At 36.8% G+C, this 5,816-nt stretch overlaps 1 pseudogene; it reads left to right on the forward strand.

Moving 5' to 3' along the window:
* The first annotated feature begins 345 nt into the window (after nucleotides 1–345).
* LOC138831530 (vacuolar protein sorting-associated protein 37A pseudogene) lies at nucleotides 346–1,597 on the forward strand (annotated as a pseudogene).
* The last annotated feature ends 4,219 nt before the right edge of the window (nucleotides 1,598–5,816 follow it).

Raw genomic sequence — 5,816 nt, forward strand, 5'->3', positions numbered from 1 at the left:
CGCAGCCAGGTTACAATCTGACTGGCTAGCCAGTCTGGAGCACCTGGGCCTCCAAGGGTAGGATCCTGGTTGCTTGTGTCCTGCTTGACAATTTACCTCTCTCCAGCTCTCTCCAGTTATGTCATGGTCCCCCAAACCCGGGGACCAGGAACCTGGTTTACTTGGTAAAAGGCGCCGTTGGCTTGCCCCACGGCCTGCCCCTCTGCTCCTCCCCACACACACACAACCGGACTCGAACCTTGGGTATTTCAGGCCACTCCTCTGTAGCTGGAGACCTGCCAGGCAGCCTCTGGGAGAAGCAGGCCCAAACCTTGTAGGGCCTCCTGCCCCAGGGACGCGAGGAGGATGAGCTGGCTCTTTCCCCTGACCAAGAGCGCCTCCTTCTCCACAGCAGGATCCCTGGTGGTGGCCTCACCAGCCTCCAACAGCAGAAGCAGTGCTTGATCGAGTCCCTCCGGAACTCCCACTCCAGTATAGCTGAAATACAGAAAGATGTGGAATACAGATTGCCCTTCACTGTAAACAACTTGACAATTAACATTAATATAGTACTTCCTCCACAGTTTCCTCAGGAAAAACCAGCAATCAGTGTTTATCCACCAATCTGACATCCTTTAATGGATAAACATGGAATATATGTTACCTCTCAATTAGTAAGCAATTTTACAATACACTCAGATCTTGGAAAGATTAGCCAGAGTCTGTTGGATGAGTTTTGGAAGAATTCTCCTGTTTTAGCTCCCACTTCAACAGCATTTCCATACCTGTATAGTAACCCAGGTGGGCTGCCTCCTTATGCTTCTTAGGGTTTTCCATTTCTTCCTGCATATCCTCCTCAAGAAGCTAACAGAACATAACTTCTTTGTTACTGACACTGTTTCTTCTTCAACAAGTTATACAACAGCCAAGTCTGCTGCTCCTACATTTGGTGTCCTTTCAAGTCGGCCATTGCCTGTTCCCACAATGGAAACTTCAACACCTATAAGCCAAAATGGTTTTGGGTACAAGATGCCAGATGTCCCTGATGCATTTCCAGAACTCTCAGAATTGTGTCACAACTCACAGATATGAATGAACAAGAGGAAGTATTACTAGAACAGTTTGAGTTTACCTCAACTAAAACAAATTATTAATGACAAGGGTGATTTAGTAAAAAGTATTGAGGAATTAGCAAGAAAACTCTCCTCTTGGAGCCCAGTTTGGAAGCCAAAAGGCAAACTGTTTTAGATAAGTATGAGTTACTTACACAAATGAAATCTACGTTTGAAAAGAAGAGGCAGAGACAACATGAACTGAGTGAGAGTTGTAGTGCAAGTGCCCTACAGGCAAGATGGAAAGTCGCTGCACATGAAGCTGAGGAAGAATCTGATAATATTGCTGAAGATTTCTCGGAGGGAAAAACTGAAATAGATGATTTTCTCAGTAGCTTCATGGAAAAAAGAACAGTTTGCCACTGTAGAAGAGCCAAGGAAGAGAAACTTAAACAAGTGATAGCAATGCACAGCCAACTTCATGGTCCATTACAGATTTTCCTGAAAACATGGACCGCCAAGAGAGAAATGAGACATAAAACTAAGTACATTATTTTAGATTTAAGGTTTGTAAGTTGGCATTTCATTGAAATGGCTGAATTCAGATGTACTCTACATTGTTTAAAGAACTGAGATTGTTTTTTATATAGATTAGAATGATTATGATCTTTGCTTGGAAAATTTTTCTGCAGTATTTGCACTAAAAACGCCTATTTATCATTGATAAATCCTGTCCTTTTAAAATTTCACTGCTATTCTTATAATTAAATACCTTATGCATGTGATTTTAGTTTTAATATTTTATGAAAAGTACTTAATCTTGTACTTTTAATTTGAAACTGCCTCATTTCTTTATCAAGAATGATATCTTCTTTAGATTATTTTCCTCTCAGTAATTTTTAAGTACTTTCAGCTATGGAAAGATACCCACACCCTCTCTTTTTCTTTCTTTTTGAATAAAACTTTCAAAAGCAATTTGTTTTTAAATATTCATAATACCAGAAAATATCAAACCAGCCAATGTGCCAGATATATACCTATAACATATAAATATACCTATATATATATATATATATATATATATATATATCTTTAATAAATAAAAAAATTCAAAAAATGTCTTAATTACATTGCTCATGTAATTGTAACCCCTCTGTATGGTATTTTCACAATAATAAAACTTTAAAAAATTAATTTAAAAAAAATTTAAAAAATATCTCCATGGAAACCTAATCACCTTTTTAATCCTTTCACAAGTCCTCTAAACTGAATGATATATTTTACATGTTACTCTGCTACCCCTACATATATTTTATTGTCCTAAGGAAACTCTTTAAAAGATAGTCTATTGATTGATATTTTGTGTGTCAACTTCCCAAAATATGTTCTGCCCTCAATCCAACTAAAAAATTCTCATCTTCATCTTCCTTTTTGAAAAGTGAACACCTGTCATTTAGATAAGAATCAATACATGATTTCATTCACCAGATATTCAAACTGTCATCTCAGTTGTCAGGAATAATAGAGTTCAATCAATATACTCATTTATTCTAGATCAAACTCTTTGATACATTCTCATGGCATTGATAACAAAACCAAGCATCAACATATATGACTTTATTTCATCTCATGTTCTCTCTGGAATGTTTAGAAAATTGTCTCTTAAATGTACAGCCACAGAGTAGCTATATTTAGTTGATTAATAAATTATTTTATTTACTAATCTATTTATTTCAGTAATGGGACTTGAACTCAGGGACTCAGTGTTATTGTTCCTTAAATTTTATGCTCATGGCTAGTGCTTTACCATTGCAGCCACATAAGAGGCTTACAGATTTACATGCCTGTGTGGGAATCGAGTCATGATCTGAGATGTCAGCCTCCTGAGTAGCTAGGACTACAGGTATGAGCCACCAGTGCCCAGTTTTATACTTAGTTTATTTTAAATTAGATTTATTCAGAAAGGCATCTAAGCAAAAATGCTATTTTTAATATTTTAAGATCCAAACTACCTCCAGAGTCCTCTCCTCATTGTTGATGGACTCATTTGCCCAGGGATGACTATTATTTGGGTCCTTATAAGAAATTTATGACAACATGTGAAAAGAAACAAATTTGTAATTTTATACTGGAAAGTCAGAGTCTAATTTGCAGGACTAAACATAGTGAATACTCTCCAGCTGTGAACGCGTGAAAACTATAGACAAGGATGATCAAGAATGGCCTCAGCTAGGATTCTAACCAGTGAATTCGAGGCTAGTAACCAGGGCAAATACAAGGCTTCATGGTTCAAATTTGATAATGAACTCTAAGGGGAGCAATGGACAATCATCTAAAAGACTAGCTGGGAGTGGGATTCTGCAGACGTTGTTGGTCATGAGCTTTTCCAACCTAATAGGGATTGAGATTTATTTACACATAATCTCTCCAGAAGAGGTCACTAACACCATGACTGTCCATTCATTGAATTGTGTCACACTAAACAATGTCATTTCATCAAAAGTGATTTAGAATTACCAAGATCATCTTGAAAGACATTTAAGATGACTCCTTTCTTTATTCCTTCTGAAAAACTTTGATGGATGAATCTGGGAAGATGAAGGACAAAGTTCACTCACTTTTGAGGCTGGGAAGGTGGCTCAGAGTGGTCGAGTGCTTGCCTCCAATACATGAGGCCCTGGGTTGGATTCCTCAGCACCATATAAACAGTAAAAACAAAAACAACAACAACAACAAAAACAAAGGCCAGAAGTGGCACTGTGGCTCTAGTGGTAGTGTTCTAGCCTTGAGCTGAAGAGCTCAATGACAGTAACCAGGCCTAGAGTTCAAGCCCCACAACACACAAAGAAAAAAAAATCACTTTTTTTTTGTTATTGTTCTCTTATGCCCGACAATGTTTTCTTCTCATAAGAATTTTGTTGAATATGAGATTCTAAACTTCTCTTTCTTTTTTAGTTTTGCTCTATTTTGTTATGTCTTTCTTCCATACTTTAAATATTCTCCTCCATTTAATTGTTGCTTGGAAAAATATAGAAGATTTTGATAAAATCTTTATCTTTGTCCCTCTGAAGTAAGGCTCCACTATGTGTGATTTTTCTTTCTTTTTTTAAATTTAATTTAATTTTATTGTAAAGGTGATGCAAAGAGGCTTTATAATTCCATAAGTAAGGTAGTGAGGTCATTTCTTGTCAAGCATTTTTACCCCTCCCTCATTTTTTCTTCCACTTTCCCTCTGACTCACCACAGCTAAGAGACATTGTGTTAGAACCAGACAGTCTTTCTTTTTCTCTTAAAAATATATTTTATTATTACTGTTCAGCTAATACACAGATGTATTGTACAGGTAAAGTTATAATTATGTAAGTCAGATAATAAATGTATTTCCTTTTGAACTCTGCCAGCCATTCCTTTGCTCTCTCCCAGTTTTTCTCTCCCATCCCTACTCACAGTTTCAGTTTAATTTAAATTTAAATTTTATTGTCCAGGTGTTGTACCTAGGGGTTACAGTCACATAAGTAAGTTAGTTAGTATATTTCTTGCTAACTTTTTACTCCTGCCTTCATTTTTCTCCTGCTTTCCCTTCCCCCAAGCCCTCCCCCAAAGTTGTACAGAACATTTCCAACATACGGTTTTGTGAGTATCACGGTTGAATTGGTTCTCATCTTTGTCCTTTGACTCACCATTTTTTGTTACCCTTCCCTAATTGACATAAACATTTATACAATACCCAGGGTACCAAAATCAAATACAGTGACAACAGGAATTATACCATAGGGGAAAGTACATGTAAAAGAAACAAAAAAAAATCCACATAGTACATTAAAAAAACAACAACAACAAAGAAAAACCTCCTGTGCCCATATCTTGGGATTCATTTTTCTTAGCATCATCTTATATGATCATATGTACATAGCTATTGAGCTATTCTGTTCATCTGCTAAGATTATCCTAGATGTATACTATTTATTACACATAAGGGAAACCATGGGACCTATGTTCTTTTGGGTCTGGCTTATTTCACTTAATATGATTTTTTTCCAAGTCCTTCCAAATGGGACCGTGTCATTCTTTCTGATAGAAGCATTGAATTCATATATATCTTCTTTTTGGTTGGTCATGGGGCTTGAACTCTGGGCCTGAGCACTGTTCCTTAGCTCTTCAGCTCAAGGCTAGAGCTCTACCACTTGAACTACATGCCACTTCTGGTTTCTCTGTTGATTTATTGGAGATAAGAGTGTCAAGGACTTTCCTGCCCAGGCTGGCTTTGAACACAATCCTCAGATCTCAGCTTCCTGAGTAGCTAGGATTATAAGCATGAGCCACCGGCACCCAGCATATATCACATTTTCTTGATCTATTCATCTATTGAGGGACAGTCAGTTCATTTTCTACATACTGTCTAATGAATACCACTGCTGCATTTGTTCTCCCTTTGTCCCACCTTTTCTGTGCCCCCCCATCCTTCAAATGACAAATAAAGGAAAATAACAAAAACAGCAGCACCAACACCAAAAATCTCATTTCCATCTCTTGGAATTCATTTCTTTAAATATTATTTTATAAGAACATGTGCACATAGTGATTGTTCCTTTTTGATATGCTGCTATGAATATCTGCCAATGGTCTCACTGTATGGTGGGTAACTTTTTTATTTCTGCTGTTGGTGTTCTGCCATTAAAATATGATTTTTTAAAATATTTTGCTTTGTTTTCTGTAAGCTTCTGGAATTTCATATAAATTTTGTTTAATTTTCAACTATTATCATTTGATCAGCTGTTCTGGCCT

Source organism: Dipodomys merriami, unplaced genomic scaffold, assembly GCF_024711535.1.
Source record: "Dipodomys merriami isolate MVZ:Mamm:240054 unplaced genomic scaffold, mDipMer1.0.p SCAF_1991, whole genome shotgun sequence".
NCBI lineage: Eukaryota > Metazoa > Chordata > Mammalia > Rodentia > Heteromyidae > Dipodomys > Dipodomys merriami.